Here is a 19,785-nt window from a genome sequence, read left to right as displayed (position 1 = left end):
ACCGATTTATTTTGCATTCTTCTTGATAAGGAATAAAGGTGAAGAAAAAGGTAAAAAGGCCTGGTATCACTGACTTCCATCTCTGAATTATCATATGTTTCAGAGTCTCTTTTATGGAAGGTTGTAAGAAGGGCCATCTAATAGAATCAAGAGAGATTTTCCTCAAACCCCATCCCACTCCACCTTTTGGACATCAGTGTTTCAAATCCAAGAATAGTCTAACCTATAAAAACCGGGTCTGGGGAAACCCTTTCTGGAGTAGCTACCCTGCAGAGATATGATTCCAGGAATTGGTTTAGAAGCAGAAAACCTGAGGCTCATGACCAAGAGGGTCACATTACTTGGTGTTCACTGAGGTTTTGGGTTCTGCTCTCCTGGTAGACCCCACCCTGATCCCAAGCTGCAGGTTCTATTTCTTCCTCAGTCATGTCTCACGTGCAGATGTGGGTGACTTTGCTGATAAAGGTGGGCAAGAGGAAGGGTGTGTGCCAGTATGAGCTCATTTGCACCTGAGACACACAGTGTACATGTCTACTTGGTGAGGTCCAAATTGTGATGAAAAAGATCAGGCTCTGCGGTTCGAATGATGGGTTCAGTGTGCCTGTTACTACTCAAATAATGAGATAAGATTTCCAAACTCTCTATTTCACCTTCTTAGGAGGCCTACCAACTCCATAGCACCATTTTGGGATTTGAATATGTAGGATGACGTATGGTTTTTTTCTTAAGCTGCCCAAACCCAGATCCCATGAATATTGTCCTCCAATGACTAAGACAATGTTGTTGGTGAGACCTCTGATGAAGAGAAATTTCTGATGAGGGCATAGAGTTAAGCAACATGAGAAAGATGGCTCTGTGATCTTGCCACACTCTCATTCTTTCCTCATGCTTGTCTCCTGCTTGTGCCAAGGCCAGTGGCAAGATTGAGAGATTTACTCATTCACTTGCTGAGGGAGATCACCTTTCATTGCAGAATTCTGCTCCACTCACCAACATATTTATATGCACTTTACATAGGAATACCCTGTGAGATTTATTGCCAGCCAATACTTTTTAAAATGTCAGAATCCGGTGACAGAGTCAATATCCAGAGCTTTGGGAGCTGCTGAGCCCTTCTTGGAGACAATCACTTTTGCACAAGTTGCCTCAGAGATGAAGCAAGTATTGGAATTCAGATAGAACCACACAAGAGTACAGGAAAGGGGAAAGTAGGCAAATACATGGCCATTCCTGAAATCACCAGCATGCTGGAAGCTTAGACTTATCTCATCCCATATGGGTAATAGCTGATTGCAGCCCACTGAGACTCAGCAGTAATTAATTAATCTAAGTAAGTGTGTCCATTAAAACCTACTATCTGCTTCAAATGGTACTTGTGAAGATATTTAGAAGTAAATATATTCTCCAGGGTAGAATACTTTGTGTGTTGGAAAAATTCCCAAGAACCACTCACTTAAGCTTTTCATGAATTCCTTGACACATTAATTTTCAATCCTTGACTCTTGCCTATGGAAATTTGATTGTCTATATCCTGACATTAATCTTTCCCTGATTCTAGAAAACTTTCTTTACATGAGGTCCCTATAGTAATTTTTTCTATGCCACTCATATTACATTTTATCTTGAGTGGTGTAGTAATATCTACTCCAAACTTAAACTCCTCATTCTTGCAGTAGGCCTTCATGTGCGTGCGTGTGTGTGTGTGTGCGTGCACGCCCATGCATGCACATGTCTGCCCTGCTTTCCTAAATATACAATATATTTCCTACGATGATATGGCCTTTTGCTTCTTTATTCTCCTCCTGGCTCCCCCTTCCTCTCTCCCTCTCACATCATCTTTCTCCCCTCTTTTCCCATTCATTTGTTCACAAATAACTAATGCCCTACTATCAGGGGTATTTCTAGGACCTGGGGTTACAAGGGTAAGTGTGAGTTTTAAAGAACAAATTTGATGATGATAAAAACTCTGGATACAAATGTGGTGTCACTGATTTTCACTACATTCTATTTTTATAGCAATACACTTACATTATTCTATAATTTTAAAAAAGTTTCTGTTACTTGCAAAGTCCTTTCCTTTATTGACAATTATTCCTAGGCTTTAGTGATAAAGTCAAATTCTAACGTTTATATATTTAAAACATAAATGAGCATCACAGTTACAACTAGATTGATAAATGTCCCCCAACACATTGATATGCAAACAAAATGTGGGAGTGGAGAGTAGAGAGGGGATATAGTTCTTTTGGTACTAACAGTGGGTGGTTTTTAAGAAAAAAGCATCATTTTTCTAACTGGAGCAGCCTAGACACAGGCTAAAATCCCATTGTGTAAAGGAAATAGACAAAAGATAACGAAAATAATTTTTATTATAATTTTCATTGAAAAAATACAGAAAATCAATAAAAATGAGCAGAGGTAAATAGTCAATATTAAAACACTTCAAGCAAAAATAAATATACAGAAAACAGTAAAAGTGAATGTAAGTCCATAGTCAATATTAAACAGTTCAATAAAAAAATTAAACTATTGATCCAACCTAGGCATTTAGGCCACATACGGAAAGGAGGTGCAACTAGACATTCTTGAAGCAGTCTTTTCTTTCTCAAAGGTGCTGCTTAGATCCAAGGTGCTGTTTTAGACTAACATCTGAAGGAAGGAGAGGGCAGAGGAGGGAGAGAAAAGGGAACAGGAGAGAAAATAGAGAGAGGGGAAGGAAGAAAAACTAATATTTCATGAGCTTTTAAAAACTATGAGGTTAAATACTTTGTTAGGCACTGTATGCATTACTTCATTTAATCCTCACAACAGCCCTACAAGGTAGGTATTACTTCTCTTCATTTTAAAGATAAGGAAAGAGGCTTATAGAGTTTATATCATTTGCCCCAGGTCACATAGTTGAAGTGGCAGAGAGATTAGAATGCAACTCCACTCTAAAGTCCTCCTGCTTTTCTCCAACATCAGGTATTCCCCATTGTACCACACCCTTACATGGAAAACAACTCTTGGCGGATTTATGGCTCTCAGGAGGAGTTGACCTAGCCCATCCAATGTATACCGTTTTTGGAGCTTGGGAGTAGAGAAATCTGGACCACATTTCCAAGAGGGCAAGTCTGATTTGTCTATTTCTTCTTTGTTGCAGAAGAAAGACCTCAACAGGTGGCGAAAGAAGGCATAGAAGGATTGAATGCTGCCTACCCGACTGGCGGGCTATTAATAGTTCCCCTAGAGCATGTTCATTAATAGAAAACGGAGAAAAATGTATGATAAACAAAAATGTGCAAACCCAAATGTGCATGTTAATCAATGATTACGAATATGAATCCACCTAGATTTCTCAGCTGTCAAATCTAAGGATAAAGAAACTCAAAGGAACACCAGGCAGGTAGCAGAGCTATACACTAAATCTTGTCTCCATCACATTCACAGCTCCACAGGCTAACGTTCTCTATACTGATGGCCCCTTCTTAGTTGATGATTTTTCACAATGTATTTCATGGCTTCCATCCCTACATGAGACTTTATTACTATCACATAGGAATAAAAAGCCATAAAGCACTAGAGTGAATTTATCTTGGTCGGATGCAAAACTTATTTTCTTCACATGACTTCACAACCATTTCAAAGCTAACCAATCATTTCATGCTACATTAAAGAACATTTTAAACTACACATAAGTGACAGGAAGCACACTTGAATTGTGACATCACAAATTAACAAGATTTTATCCTTCCACGACATTCTTAGCTACAAGGACCGGGAAACAAGACCAAGAGACACTCAGCAACATTCAGCCATTGAATTCACCAAAAACAAAGGACACTGGGGAGAATTCCTGGAGAAATGCTCATCACTTCGACATTGAACTTGGAAACACGTACGGTAAGACAGAAGACAGACAAATCACTGATGCAAACTGAAACCAGAGGAATTATTTCAAGCCTCTTGCTCCAACTTTTCCCCAGAAAGCTTTCTTACATACCCATGCTGGCTTTTAGACTTTTCATTTTGGGTCAGGTGGGGAGTCGGGATCTTAGTACCTGTTTGACTATGTAAGCGTTAAGCTTTCTCTACACCTAAATAACAAAAAGGAAATAAAAAAGTATAGCATACTAAGTTGTAACTGCTCACCTACAGCCTTTTATAGAGATGCATCCCCCACCCCATCTACAAAAGTGAGAACGATGCCAGAAACAATACTATGCACTGAAATCTCTCAGTGATCTAAATAACTCAAGTCCAAAGACCAAGAACATTCTTCATGCTGCATTAAAGTGACATTGCTCTTGGTATTATTAAAACACTTATAAGTGGCCATGCTGAAACCCAATTCTCTGTACCACTGAAAACTCAATACCATAAATCCCAATGGTTTTATCTGGACTTTAAAAAATAAACTTGAGGTGCCTATCTACCAACTCCCGAAACAGCATTCCAGACTATTAAGCACTGCCGTCTGCTTTATTTTTTAAAAATGCATTATTCAAATTCAAATAAAAGAAACAAGAACTTGAGTTCCTCCTTAGGAGTAAAGGCTAGGCAAGCTATTTCCATCTAGAGGTGACTACCATGACATCCTGGTTTATGTGAATCACAGGGAAGAGACTGGAAATAGTTAAATGAAAGGAAGTGCATACATAAATTCAATTATCATGCAGAAAACATGCAAATGATTTAAGCACTGCATCTGAAACTCTAGTTTATATTCATTAATATCAGGTTGCACTTTTGAAGGAGAAAGACATGCTAATTGGGTCCAGATTAATGCACTCCCAAACCTCTCCAATTTGTTTTTAGGTGAGGGTTAAATGATATGTTTTAAAATAAACACAGCTGCTCATCTGCCTCCACCTTCTACCTCCCAAACTCCACCTCTACCTCCTCCCCCAGCTGGCTCAGCTCTCCCCACCAGCTACCCTCCCAACCCCCACCGCTCCTCTACCACATCTCTCCTTCCATTAGGAAAGGGGTTCAAGAGCCCTACCATTTTCCCTTTGAAAATACACCAGAAGAATACACTGTTTCTTAGCCAGCTCAACACTTTCCCTTTCTCCACCAGCCACCAAACTCCAGAAACAGAGTCAATCACATATCAAATCTGCTGATGCTTAAATGGTAGCATCAAGAATGTGGATACATGGGAAGGCAGCCTTGCATTTGCTCAGGTAGCGAGTTCTTTCTACAAGTTTGGACCTGCATCCTTTGGATCAGTACTGAAGGGCAGTTTTAAAGTGTTGAGGCACATGCTTGCTGAAAGCCAACATTGCTGAAGGTTGGCATGGCAATCCTGTGACTGTTATGTGGGAAACTAGAGACTCAGGAGAGAACTTGGGAGTTTTGTTGCTGTTCTTCCTCTGTGGTGCACTCAGCCAGCAAAAACTGGCACCAAGTGGAGGGCACTCAAAATGCCTTTCAAAAGGATCCCTTGCTTCCTTTCTCCCTCCTCCCTGGCAAAATTATCTTTAAAAAAAGAAGAATGTTATTATTGATTAACAGATTGATTGATTTAATGTATTAAAACATTAGTTTGGGACGCACATTTCAGGGAGAATCTTATCTTGTGAGGAGTGAAGATTTTGAAATGGTAAAATATTCATTTCCTGGACCTGATCTTTAGAAAAATAAAACAAAGGAGGAGGAACTGTGGGCTACTGGGAGTAGACCTGGGCACGGAGCTGGGATGGAAGAAATCCTCTCTGAATGAGCAGCCACCAAGGAGTTAAACCAGGCACCAAAAAAAAAAAAAAAAAAACCTTCAAACTAATTTCACACTGAAAGTGATGTTTAATTTGAATCATGCTCGTCCCAAAGGGAAAAGGTTAGTCTTGTCACTTGACTCATATCCCCTCCCCTTCCTCCTTTCATGTGAATTGAAAATTCAGATTCACCATTAATCATGATGTGACATGTTCTTTTTTTCCCGTTCCAAAAATCAAATGAAAGCCTGGGACCACATCTGAGAACCCAATGGTTGGCTAATTCTCCCAACCTGCGTTCACAACAGAGAGAAGACAGAACAAGGGCACATACAGACACAGAGACATAAATTACTGGACGTGCGCTCACAGCAATACACACAAATACATACAGCTAGTAGCAGTCATTGGCTCGGAGCAGAGCCTTTCCGCCTAAATTGATTTTTGCATATTTACAAACGTAAAATTAGTCATAGTAAATAACAACATGGGCAATACTGATATTAAATCTGTCAACAACCTGACAAATGCTCTGAGCACTCTTTAGTTAGGAAATACACGTATGATAGTCATTGCTCCTAAAAGAGAAAATGATTATACGCTAACCAAACCCTAAGTACAAGCTAAAGATATTCACCTCATGAAGCCATTCCTCAACTAGCCCCTTGGCACTTGCTGGAATTATTCACAGCACGAGCTCTACTTTCTCATTTTCTGCTGACTCCGTGTGGGTAATTTCTTTCTCATGATTAAAAGTGAGCTTGGCAGATCCTTCAAAGCGTGGCTTTAGGTGTGTTGGGGCTCCGAGTGCATTCTTTGTCTAAGGCAGGTCTCCAGTAATTCATTACTGGACCACTGGATGAGGTCAGGGGAATATTCCTGCACCTAAAATGATTTTTTAAAAGGAAAACTTTATAGATATCTTTATATAAACATATTTGTATGCTGAAACATGCCACTGACAGATGAAATGAACTGTTTACCTTGGAAAGAATAGGTAGGCTTTTCTCTTGCAAGTAATCACTCCAGCCTTTCTGAATGTCATCCCAAAGCGATTCTGCCTCCGTCGACTTATCCAGCATCTGAGGTTGTGAGATAACCCTGGTAGCACTGGCCTCCTTCCCGGCCCCTTCATTATTAGCCTCCTGGTGGGTGAGATAGAATACAGTGAATGTAATAACCCTACTTCACACAACAGTCTTGCTCTCTCTTTTAAATTGGAAATCCCCTTATTACAAAACAAGGGGTGTTCTTTTTCTTCTACCTTTAAGTAGGACTGCCACATTCATTGCTTTTTACAAAAACGCAGCTGCTTTTTAAGCTACAGATAAATAGAATCTGCTAGGCGGTAATTCGACTCAGTCTGAATGCATTATTTTCTAAGACACTTTAGCGAGGGGCTTTTTATTATAAACTGGAATGAACAAGGAAAGTCCTTTTCTCTTCTAATTATGAACGTGTTTTGTTCCCTACTATTAACCTACAATGTCAGATTGATCTTCTTCTTCTTCTTCTTTTTGTGCAGTCAGTTCAATAAATCAACTTTTTTTTCTGGAAAATTAGAGGGATAATTATTAAGTCTTCATGAACTTCAATGACAAAAATGAAAATAGCACATGGGAAAAGCAAATGCTGAAACCATAAATAAAGACAACGAAGTGGCTCTCTGATGTCCAAGGTAACAAATCCTGTTTTGACACCGAAAGTTAAGATAAAAAGGAATTACTTAATTTTAATGAATTTAATTTTGATAAAATTAAGGCTTTCCAGGCATCTTATTATATTTGTTCACCTAGAAAGGATGAAGGTATTTTTAAAATAACATTTCTATATAGAGTGCCCATACCACTCGTGTTTGTTGTTTACTTGTTCATTATGCGTAATAGTTTGCAATGTAATCAGTCATCCCCACACTTCTAGAAGCAATGAAAATGAAGAATTAAAACAGAGGAGGAAACACTGTGATAAAGCATATTCAATTTGAGCTTCTGCAGACATTTCTGTAACTTCAAAGATAAACACTGAGAAAAGTCCTGAGTTCCTAATAATATCTAAAGGCAGTCTAGAAACTGGAGGTTGGTTTAATTTTGATCCCAGTGTTGATATTCCTGACTATAATATTACAATAGACCATGGCGTTTATGATCTAGGTCTATATGGATATATTGCCTTGCCAAGGGGAGGGTTGGGAGGAATCCCACAGGATATCAGTGGGGTTCCAATTAAGGAAAAATAAATACTGCTGCAGCCCTGACAGTAAGTGGAGATTACCAGTACATCACAGAAGCACAGGCTGGTGCCCCACTACTAAATTTACAGATTTAAAGCCAATGCTGTCATTTCCCTTCCTTTGGCAATAATAGAAAGCAAAGTGTTGAAGATGAACTCTGCGTGGCAGATAGTTTCAGAACAATTAGTCTGTTTATACAATTTTGAGTTTATTTCCTATAACAGTAAGAGTGGAAATCAAAAGGGCCTTATGCAAAACACAAAGTCATTCATGAACCCTAAACTGAGATCACATGCATATTCAAAAGACCCCAGACCCAATGTATATCAGAGAGAGAGAGAGAGAAACCTCGAAATCATATTTGCATCTAAAACCATGCTGCCTTTCTTGTATCGTTCTGTGTGAATTTTTTTAAAGGGGATATTTATCACAAGTGAGATGCAGACCAAATTTTCAGAACATTCCCTCTAGGAAGAGTATATTTGCAGTGAGTGTTGGTGACAGAGCTTTTGAGATTCTACTACTCTGCTTAGATTTGAATCCATTTTCTATTCTTCTGTTACGCCTGGGAACAAATGAGGCCCCATCAGGTTGCTGGCCTCAGTATCAGGAGTCTAAGTGATGCTGTGGCAACACAAAAAGCCCAGTTTACCCAGAATAAATAACCAAGCCCCTTCCCTGAGACACAAATTGAAGTATATTAGGCATCACTATAAGAGTGAAATTGAATCCCAGGGCATCAATATCTCCATTGAGCTAACATCACAAAAACAAGCCTGCTCTAGCAATCAGGAATTTATGTTTGTAATATTGATGTGTGAGGGAAACAGAAGAAAAAAAAACTCAGCTGTATATTTGAAAAAAATTTAATTTCCTAGATATCCTGATACAGTAACACATTCTTTTTATAGAAACAGGTTTTACTGAGTTACTCACAAAAATATCTTTGGACATCTGCTATCCTCAATTCATTCTTTCTGCCTTTTAACCCTGAACAATCATTAACACAGACAAAAGATAGAAGGCAGATTTGAATGTGAGCTTATGAGGGACAGCATATAATCACCATACTCTGCCACCTGTGTTCGTCTTTTAAGTTAATGAAAAGTATGTGATGATAAATAAGCCATCGGCCAGAACTCTTAGCCCTTATCAAACTTTCAAAATAATTAAATAAGTAGCTCTACTAAGAGCAACTCCATGACGAAGGAGGACAAGCTGTACTTGTTGACCAAGACCCAATGGGACACTGCTTTAACAACCTGGCCACATTTCATTCTGTGTTTGAGAAAAGAAAAATAAAGAGAAGGAGAAGCTAAGTAAGAAGAAAGAGGAGGAGGTGATGAAGGAAGAGGGTAGAAAGGAGAAGGAAAAGGTAGAGGAGGAAAAATAAAAACACCAACGATTGCAACGAATAGATTGTTTCATTCCTTTCCATGTAAAAATAATTTTTTTATACAATCTCCCTCTCTAAGCTTCACTTTTTCTCCCTATAAGTCGAAGATAGTTGTGCCTGTCTTATTGGGCTCCTGTAAAGATTAAGTGAGGTTGTATGAGTTATCTGTGATACATCCGGTAAGTAGTAGTTGTCCAGTAAGAATCAGCCATTATTATTACTGGCACTGTTAATTAGGTGACCTATTCCCTTTGTGCCTCTCTACCTGATTCATTCCACAGCCACCTTCCAAACTCTAAGCACACCCAGCAAAGCAAAACAACCCCAGTACAAAGTGACCCCCAGCATCACTTCACTTTGTTCTTCTACCAGATTCAAATCACTTTATGCTTGCAATGGGAAGTCTAAACATGGACTTTGTTTTACCTCCAGGTTCTGAAGCAAAGACGATATATCTCAGAAATGAGAAAGAGGAGGCACTAAACGTGTAATAATTAGAGCAATCAGCTAAGCCATTCTGTGTTCTGAAAGGGTTTCATAGGTATAGCTAAGTCTCCAATTTATTAAGAGGTGGCATCCACAGGGAGAAAATAGACTCTATTTGTTTTCAGAGTTGTTGCCTTCCAATCCCGATTTTAAGTTAGTATGCACACCTCACACATGGCTGCACACATACGTGCAGACATACACACAGCTGAATTAACAACCTCTCAGGTGTACTGCAACTCCACTCAAGAAACAGACAGCTTTAATTACTGCACCTGAAAGTCTTCACTCTTCCTTGACTAGTGATAAAAACATTAAGTTGCATTGCAAATATCAAGTAAATCTGATTTGCAAAACTGCCAAAATACTCCATCTTTCCTAAACAAAATGCCATCTAACAACACCCAAGTCATAAAAGAACATCAGGACTGTGATTCTATTATCAAGACAGATAAAATGATGAAATAGCAGCTTATTTTTATACATAACTTGGTGTATTGTATTTTAACTTTGACCAAAAACGTTAAGCACCTTGTTTTAAGTGAAAAAGACAAGCCGTATTATGAAGATGAACTTTGGCATGAATATACAGTTTCTTCAGGAAAAAAAAATAGAGTGTTGTAAATATTAAAATGTCTGCTTTTCACCTCCTTTTTCCCAAGTCTATTTTCTAAATAGGGTTGTCTGAAATAATCTCATTTTTATAAAGTCAAGTATCTTATGACGATCAAACTTGATAATTAGTGTACAAGAAAATGCAGACTCTTAAAAGGGTAACTTCAAAAAGACTTTTTCCTCCTGGTGGCTGTTTGCCCATGAACATGCCTTCCAAGCCAGAAAGAGGCTCCAAGCTCCACTGACCACAGGAAATTCCAGCCAAGATTCTAATCTCCTCTGCAGAAGTCAGTACAGAGGCAATGGTTGGGAACAACACAGCAGAGAATGCTATTGAATTTGGTGTGTCCTACAAATGAGGAAACACTGATATCTCCCCAGAATCACAGTCAACATGGAGATGCTCTAAATATAAAAAGTAAGACAAGCTTTTTAATTTCTTGTCAAGGCTTCCTGACATCCAACACTTTCATGAGGTTAAGAAATGTGTCCCCAGCTTCTGTTTTCTGTTCTCCTTCAGGGAACACGGTGAAGAGGCCGCCCAGCTGCCTTTTAACACGTCACACTTGGCTGACTCCCTTCCTTTCTAGGGGAGTATGTCTGCTGCATTTGGACTCACAGAAGAAAAAGCAAAATTAATTTAACATAAAAGAAATTCACATATTTTTGCCTCTTTAATATTCGAGAGAATGCCCATGGTTTGGTTAAGTTGAAAAAGTTTTACAGAATGAAGATTACTGAGGCATAAATCACATAGGTAAAAACTGAGACGTAAGATGGGATGAAATTTGAAAGCTAATTAAGTTCAACCAGGGCTTCTCAAAGACAACAGATCCACTAATCTTCTTGTACTAATATTTTGTTTTTCAAGCGAGCAGTAAGTGGAAAGTTGTCATGGTTGTAGATTCCACAGTGTGATCCTTTAGCAAGAACCTGAGAAGGGGGAAGAAAGATTAGATGCATGGGTTTCTGTGCCGAATGGATGCTGGGACCAAGATGCAAAGAATAGATAAGTTAGAGCTTCGGAGGAACTAAATTTGAAGCCAGCCGGTAAAATGGATTGAACCTTATTACCTCTAGTCACTGAGAAATTCCCGAGACAGTTGGATGCAATTTGAAAAGGTCAGAAAAATATTTCCTGCACAGCATTACTGCTTCATGGTTTAAGGGTGTACATTTGTGAGATGTCAACTCTAATCATTTTTATTGACTTTGCTTTCCAGAGACAGACAGACAGTCTGGGAGGCAAGACCAATAGATAAGAGAAAGGCAATCTTATAAATGAAAATCTCTCTTATTTTGTTCTCTCACTTGTGACTGTGAACAATTCCAAATCTCGCCCATTTGAAGGGAAATTATACCAACTTCACGGAGGGCTGACAGAATGGAAATGAAACCTAGGAAATTGTGGCTATAATTCTAGTGAGATTACTTTCTTTTAACTGCTATTTATTTAGCCTCTACTATATGCTAAACACGCGAAACGTAGATGATGTTGGATTTTAATCCAAGTGTGAATATTTAAAATGAAACACCATAAAATACACCAAAGCATGGATGTTAATTTACTGTCAGCATTTCCATGGAGGAAAGGCTTTGTGAAAGAAGGAAACCCACGGGAAAAGGTAAACATTAAATGAAAGGTATCAATATACACTCAAGATATTATTTCAATAAAGGCTGTATTGTCATTAGAGCTCTTCCAAATACAAAGAAAAAATATTTTTCTTTTTACTTGAAAGGAGTCTTGGATGCAATAAGAACCTTTTAGCAAATATGTTTACAGGTCTTTTGGGGGGGACATGCAATTAAAGGTCAAAGCTGACTTTTTAGTACAGAATGGGATGACCCATTCCAACCCTGCAAAGGTTTAATTAACATCTGACTTTTCTTTCTGTGCAATGCCATATGCTGTAGAGACAAATACAAGCCTATTTACTCTTCTCTTGTTTAGCAGCAAGACCATAACTTTTCAATGGCCCTGAGACCCAGCTGCCTGCTTTCATATCACATGCCGGCCCCATGAAGATGTCCTGGAAGCTCACTGGAGCTTTTCAACTAGCAAGGTATTTTCTTATGGAAAGCCTTCATTCTGATCAATTCCATTCCTCACAATATTTAATAATTTTAAATTGTATTCCATAATCACTACTACCAGCAATATAAGCAGCCAATAACAAAACATTTCATAATATCAAGTACCCCAAAAAAGGGAAAGAGCAAGATCATTAGCTAGACACCTAGATTCTTGGCAATGAGGGTAGAAATATCTAGCTTTTAATTGACTTTTTATTTCTATCTCACCTGAATAATTGATATTGGTTAGATACGAGTAATAACATTTTGTGAATCTTCAAAATTTTCACCTTTTGGGTTATCTTAAGACTTTTTTTTTTAAATTAAAAGTGTTTACTGAAACTTTGTGATGATATACAGGTCTCCAGTGAATCACATTGAAAACTTGAAATTGTCCACGTTTATTTTTGTAGGCCCTGTTTTATTGGCAGAAAAGTATCTGATGCATGCATCTTTTGATTTCTACTACTTAAGTTATCCATAGGGAAAAATTTTGGACCTTCTGCATAATCATTAATACGATTAATAATGATAATAATAACAATCCTAGAAGTATTATTACTATTAAAAGTCATAATGATAATAGAAATAGTCACCACTGGCTGGGCGCGGTAGCTCATGCCTGTAATCCCAGCACTTTGGGAGGCTGAGGCAGATGGATCACCTGAGGTCGGGAGTTCAAGACCAGCGTGACCAACATGGCAAAACCCTGTCTCTACTCAAAATACAAAATTAGCTGGGCATAATGGCACATGCCTGTAATCCCAGCTAATCGGGAGGCTGAGGCAGGAGAATCGCTTGAACCCGGGAGGCGGAGGTTGCAGTGAACTAAGATCACGCCACTGCACCCCAGCCTGGGTGACAGAGCAAGACTGCATCTCAGAAAAAAAAAAAAAAAAAGAGAAAGAAAAGAAAAATCACCATTAGTTGAGCATTTACTATGTGTGTATACTATGCAAATACATCATCTCATTTAGTCCTTGCAGTCAACTTAAGTAAACTTGATTTTTTTTCAATTAAATATTATTCATGCTGGGAATGAGGCTTAGAGAGGCTTAGAAGAGATTGGACTTGGTCAGAAAACTAGTAGGTATTGATGCTGGGACTCAAACCCAGGCTTATTTGATTTGAGTCTACATTATTTCAAAGCTTCAAACTATTCATCATGCTTCAGGGGCATTACAGGACCAGGAGTGTCAACTGTTGAAGATCACACAGCATTTCTGAAGTTGAGTTAAGCCAAAGTTCACTGCTCATTTAGACTGAGGCATGACCACAACACACCTGCTAAAAGTCCACAACCTGCAACCACCTTCTAGAGCTATGAGCTAAGAGTTGTTGATAGACATCTTTCCTGCCCTCATGGAACTTAGTTCAAAAAGAGAGTAGCACACTCCTAGCAGGCTGCTTAATCAGGTTGCACAGCTCAACAGCACCACACAAATTCTGGAGCCTAACTGTGCATAAATTTCTTTTCTATTTGAATTATCTTTGAATTATGTTCTGAGATGAGCAAGAAAAGGCCATTTCTTCACAGCTGGGGCTGCAATTAAGCCAAATGTGTTAGTTCAATGAATTATTCTCCAAACACAACTTTAAAAGGTAAAATGGATCGCTATTTTGTTATTATCACAGGCAAATAATTAGAATAAAAATAAAAAAAATGATGGGTCACAGGGTTTAGCACATAAACCATTATAGGTCTTTTATTTTAACAAAATGTGCCAAATACAGTCATGTCTCAACTGGTAAAATAACATTTTACCAATCATTTATCCTAACAAATTCACAAAATGTATCCCCAGCAATAGTTCTTATTTACAGAGAGATGATGACCATAAGTGTTGAAATGCTGGTAGGCTGACCTAGCACATGTTGTCCAGGTACCTGTCTTCACCTGCCTTTTGTAGGCTCACTCTTACCCTCTTCTGTCTGGAGGAGAGCCTAGTTTGCTTGTCAGGACTCCTTTCAGGAGACCTTTCTTCCAACTCTGAGAGCAAACTCTTCTACTAACAAAGCTGTCTTGTAGCTCAAGAGGCACTAAAATGAACCAAGAGGAGAAATACCAGTAGCTGGGTTGCATTTCTTACAGAATAAAGTCACTGCTGTGGTCTAAAAGTGAAAGCATTTAACAGCAACAACAACAACAAAATAGAAAGGGATTTAGGTGCAGCTACTGAAAGGTAGAGGAATGAGTAAAGAGGAGGCCGGTACACAAAACGAACTTAAACCTGGAGTACAAATTCCTCAGTGTTGCTGACTCCTTGCTTAAGAACAGAGCAGGGCAGGGAATGACACAGTAGAGGGTGAAATGATGCCCTTTATTTGTACCCTTGAAGGGCTTTGGAACTAAAGGAGTCCAATTCCCAATCAAGGGAGAAATGATAAATGCCCTCCAAGGTAAACTAGGAATCCTAGGAATTCATGTCAAGGAATCCATTTTTAAGCCTTGATTTCTTTAAAAGACAATGCCTGAAGAAATATTTTATGTCAGGTTAATTGGCTAATTTTATTTCACTTTTTAAATACCAACCTGCTTTCAAAATAGATTACGACTTTATTTAAAAATTTCTGTAATAAAAGTTCTGGAAGAAAACATCAAGCTGGCTTATTATATGAGATTTCTATTTTATCTGATTCTTCCTCTATGCACAAACTCAGCTTCAGTCATTAGTATCATTAAAATTAACTTTCTAGAAATGACACAAAGGAAGGATAACATACAATTAAAATACAGTATTTACAGCAATCGAAGCAGGTAACACACCTCAGAGGCTGGGGGGAATGAAAACAGCTTTTCCTTTCTCTTCTTTGAACTAAACGTAATAATTTAGCGATTTCTTACAATCTATGACTAGATTCTTCATTTTAATCGTTCATCCAACATTTCAATGTCACAATGTTAAATATTCTGGGTAGCTAGCTGTCCTTCTCAAGAGGATTTTGGTAGCATGAAACTCAAATGTTATCTCGGTCCATTTTCTGCAAATTACAGGACTCTCCAGAGCATAGTCTTTCCTATGTGGGCAGATAGCACGGCTTAAATTTTTCTGAATAATTTTCAAAATCAAATTTGAAAGTTTTTATGAGATATGATCCTCCCTCGTGGGTGATATGAAGCATAACCTAAGGGACAAACATGAAAATAATAAGCATAAAACATATTAGCATATAGATGCCTTTGAAATAATAAACAGCAGAAACCAAAAGGCTTATCCCCAAAAGAAAGTTATGAGAAAATATGAAATTAACGTACACTTCTTGCATGACAACCCTAGCTTGAAAGCCAAACAGAATACACTTATTCAGCGAAGAGTGGAATGGCCAGAGCAATGGAGAAATAACCCCTACATCAACTCTTCTTTGTTCTGTTTTGATCATTATTACCACATCAATATTCTCTATTTATCCTTCACCTCATGCTATTCCTTTCCTCCTTTAAACAGAAAAATAATTAGCAGGCAAGTAAGTATTTCCCTTTTGCTTCTTCTATGAGCCACTACCAGGTAGACAGATGGAATATTCTTTCTTTTTTATTTTTATTTTTTCTCCTTTATCTACCTTTCTATATTGCCCATTGATGGCACACAAAAGGCAGGGCTTGGTTATTCAATTACCAAGAGGACTAAGGAGGTTTAGTGGAAAATGAAACAGACCTTGGTCTTTTTTTTTTTTTTTTAAACAATGAACCATGAATGCCATTAATGCTTTTTCTATTTAAATTGGTAGAGCCTCTCAAGATAGTAAGAGAGCATATTGTGGTGTTGTAGAAAGAATATGGTCTTTGGAGTCAGCCTCATTTAAAGGTCCAATCTGAGTAACTTCAGAAAAGTTGATTTGACACAATTAGTTAAGTGTTCTCTTCTACGAAATAGTGATAATGTTGTCCACTTTTCTGAGTTGCGACAATTAGAGGTTATATATGTAAGCTACCTGGAACAGAGTCAGTGCTCTATTCACCTGGATGAATGGATCAATGACATTATAAAGACTCTATAAATTTGCAATTCTAGAAAAGCCAAATACTTTCCCTTTTGCATTTTGCATGTATGTGCATGAATATATGGCTCCAAAGACAATTATGAAGGAGAGATGCCACAAAATATGATGCTATGTTCTAGATGCATAGTGGCACGGGATTGCAAAATAGTTCCAATTGCACTAAGAATAATAAAGTCGAGAAAGTAGAGATCCTACAGAAATATTTTATCTTATGGAGCCAGGAATGGGAATTTAAATTTAACTTTGCAGTTACTGACAGGAATCTATGAATATTTTATGTGATTCCAGGAAAGTGAGAATTTGCTAACTACATCTTAAATTACCTGACACAGGTGAATTCCCTCAGCAAGTTCATGTTGGATTGTTGAAATACTATGGACATTATTTCAGTCCTTTTAATATTTTTATTATTTATTTATTTATTTATTTATTTATTTGAGACAGAGTTTCACTCTTGTTGGCCAAGCTGGAGTGCGATGGCATGATCTTGGCTCACCGCAACCTCCGCCTCCCAGGTTCAAGTGATTCTCCTGCCTCAGTCTCCCAAGTAGCTGGGACTACAGGCATGTGCTATCACACCCAGCTAATTTTTGTATTTTTAGTAGAGATGGGGTTTCTCCCTGTTGGTCAGCCTGGTCTCGAACTCCCGACCTCAGGTGATCCGACTGCCTCGGCCTCCCAAAGTGCTATATATTTATTTTTAATGGCTGTCAATACAATATTTAGAACACTGAGAAAGGGTGCTTCACCAATGATACCATTTGATATTCTCCACTTGTTTTTAACTTTAAACTTTTGATTGATACTAATTACTTAACAAACATTGTATGTTTTGGCCTCTTGGCATATAAAATGGGAAATAAAACATTTATTACAAAATACCGAATTCTATAGGTATTTGAAAATCAAACTTGGGTTATTTCACTTTGTTCTCTTTCTGTGGAGCACTGGTCTTGAACCTACCCTTCATTAATGAACACCTGCTTATATGTCAACAGTTCCATTTCTATCAAAATTGACCCATCTATTTCTTTAATGTTTATGATTTCTCATCAGTATCTCAGACTCTGCTGACAGATAGTAAAGAGATTGGAACAGGGGAAAAACTAAGACGGAAAAACCTTCAGGGATATATTTTCTTGACAACCGTGCTGCCTCATTGAGTTTGTGAAAAGCATGTTGCTGAGAAAGTTTTGACTGCACTGCATGAACAGAGTAATGGTTCTATGTTTACTTTTTCCTGTTTAAACTTACCACATTGGGTCTACCCCTTGAGACAGACACCATGTGAATGGCATCCTTGCTGAATGTCCTTGAATCCTCATCTTTCTTATTCACTCAGGCCTAAGAGAGGCCTAATTTATTGCCCTTTCGGGCTAATTTTAAAAAGAATGTTTAGAAAGACATACCCCAGTAAATAAACCAAAAGCTACTTTTGGCTTTCAGGCTTTGAGAATATTTTGATTGCCCATATGCTCTCTGAGAATGGCTCTTTTGGCTATAAAAGAAAAGATTCTGTTTGATGAATTAAGTGAATACATATTTATACAAAATGTATATTCTTAACTCTCTGCCAGTGATTTGGTACGATAAAACATACTCTTTTCTGAAAACTATAAAGGACTTGAAGTTCTACCAATGTTCCCTTAAGGAGATTTCAACTTCTTATGGAACCTCGTTTGAATGCTAATGATGTGCAGATATATATGTTTCATAGTCTCTCTCAGAGTTCAAAACCACCCAGGGTGCATAGTAGGAAATAGTAAGGCCAGACTTCCTGCAAACTCTCAAATCTTTTTGTTTTGTTGATGTTCTCAAATCATTCTTTCAAAAGTTTCTGCTGTCAGATCTTAGTGTATGTTAGAGCTTGAAAAAATATCTATTGCAAGGGATAAAATGAAAATAAACCTTTTCAAGTCAATCTCCATTATTTATTTTAAAAATTCAATTGCTAGACTTTCCTCCATTTGTTTTTTTATGTGATCAAAATATGTTTTCTGCATCCAAATTGGAAGGAAGAAGTTAAATTGTCCCTGTTTACAGACAACATGATCTTATTTATAGAAAACCCTAAAGATTTTACAAAAAAACCTGTTATAGCTAATAAACAAATTCAGTAAATCTGCAGAATACAAAGTTACCATATAAAAATTAGCAGTACTTCTATAAACTAATAATAAACTATCTGAAAAAGAAATTTTTAAAAATCCCATTTATAATAACTATAAATAAAATACTCAGGAATAAATTTAACCAAGGAGGTGAAAAACCTACATGCTGAAAACTATAAGACATTGATGAACAAAATTAAAATAGATAGCCCATGTTCATGGATTGAAAGAATTAATATTGTTAAAATATTCATGATCTACAGATTCAAAGCAATCCCTATCAAAATTCCAATGGCATTTTTACAGAAACAGAAAAAAATCCTAAAATTTGTATGGAACCACAAAAGACTGTGAATAGCCAAAGCAATCTTAAGCAAAAAGAACAAGGCTGGAAGCATCACACTACTTGACTTCAAAATATACTACAAAGCTATAGTAATCAAAACAGCACAGGTCTAGCGTAAAAACAAATGCATAGACCAATGGAATAGAATAGAGTGACCAGAAATAAACCCACCCATTTATGGTCAGTTTATTTTTGACAGAGGTGTCAGGACTACATAATGAGAAAAGAACAGTCTCTTTAAGAAATGTCAAGGAAACTGAACATTCACATGGAGAAGAATGAAAGTAGGCTCTTATTTCAAACTATATACAAAAATCAATTCAAAATAGGTTAAAGACTTAAATGTAAGAACAGAAAATGTAGAACTACTAGATTAGAACATAAGGGAAAAGCTCCATGACATTGGTGTAGGTAATCAATTTTTAAAAAATGTGACCCCAAGGCACAGGCAACAAGAGCAAAAATAGACAAATGAGAATACATCAAACTAAAAAGCTTGTGCACAGCAAAGGAAATAATCAACAAAATGAAGAGAAAACCTACAGAATGGCAGAAAGTATTTGCAAACTATACATGTGATAAGGGGCTAATATCCAAAATATATAAAGAACTCAAACAACTCAGTAGCAAGAAAACAAATAATCTGATTTAAAATTGAGCAAAGCACCTGAATAGACATTTCTCAAAAGAAGACAGACAAATGGCCAACAGGTATATGAAAAGAGGCTCAACATCACTAATTACCAGACAAATGCAAATTAAAACTACAATCAGATATCACCTCAACTTGTTATAGTGGCTATTATCAGAAAGATAAAAGACAACAA

The 19,785-nt window shown here is 37.4% G+C and overlaps 2 long non-coding RNA genes and 1 other non-coding gene across 13 annotated transcripts in view; 1 reads left to right on the top strand and 2 right to left on the bottom strand.

Annotated features, from left to right (window-relative positions):
- Window positions 1-2,351: 2,351 nt before the first annotated feature.
- LOC109028982 (uncharacterized) overlaps window positions 2,352-19,785 on the bottom strand; it is a 102,299-nt gene continuing 84,865 nt past the window's right edge. For 5 of the 7 annotated variants that reach the window (XR_008670063.2, XR_008670062.2, XR_008670060.2 and 2 more), the window contains 3 exons: window positions 6,680-6,841; window positions 6,334-6,581; window positions 3,084-3,225 (listed from right to left, as the gene is read on the bottom strand). This is a non-coding gene — a long non-coding RNA (uncharacterized lncRNA). Of the gene's footprint in view, window positions 2,650-3,083; window positions 3,226-6,333; window positions 6,582-6,679; window positions 6,842-19,785 lie in introns of those variants that run through there. The other 2 variants (XR_010129394.1, XR_010129393.1) reach the window with 1 other exon arrangement.
- MIR135A (microRNA mir-135a) lies at window positions 3,476-3,575 on the bottom strand. Its single transcript, NR_106210.1, has one exon. It is a non-coding gene; the product is annotated as a microRNA mir-135a (primary transcript).
- LOC109028983 (uncharacterized) overlaps window positions 3,752-19,785 on the top strand; it is a 43,437-nt gene continuing 27,403 nt past the window's right edge. For 3 of the 5 annotated variants that reach the window (XR_002008013.3, XR_002008014.3, XR_008670059.2), the window contains exons 1-3: window positions 3,752-3,882; window positions 7,222-7,374; window positions 12,378-12,489. This is a non-coding gene — a long non-coding RNA (uncharacterized lncRNA). Of the gene's footprint in view, window positions 3,883-7,221; window positions 7,375-12,377; window positions 12,490-17,557; window positions 17,717-19,785 lie in introns of all 5 variants that reach the window. The other 2 variants (XR_008670057.2, XR_008670058.2) reach the window with 1 other exon arrangement.

The sequence above is a fragment of the Gorilla gorilla genome, chromosome 10 (genome assembly GCF_029281585.2).
Source record: "Gorilla gorilla gorilla isolate KB3781 chromosome 10, NHGRI_mGorGor1-v2.1_pri, whole genome shotgun sequence".
NCBI lineage: Eukaryota > Metazoa > Chordata > Mammalia > Primates > Hominidae > Gorilla > Gorilla gorilla.
The sequence above is the reverse complement of the archived record's forward strand: the minus strand, read 5'-3'. Positions and strand labels throughout refer to the sequence as shown.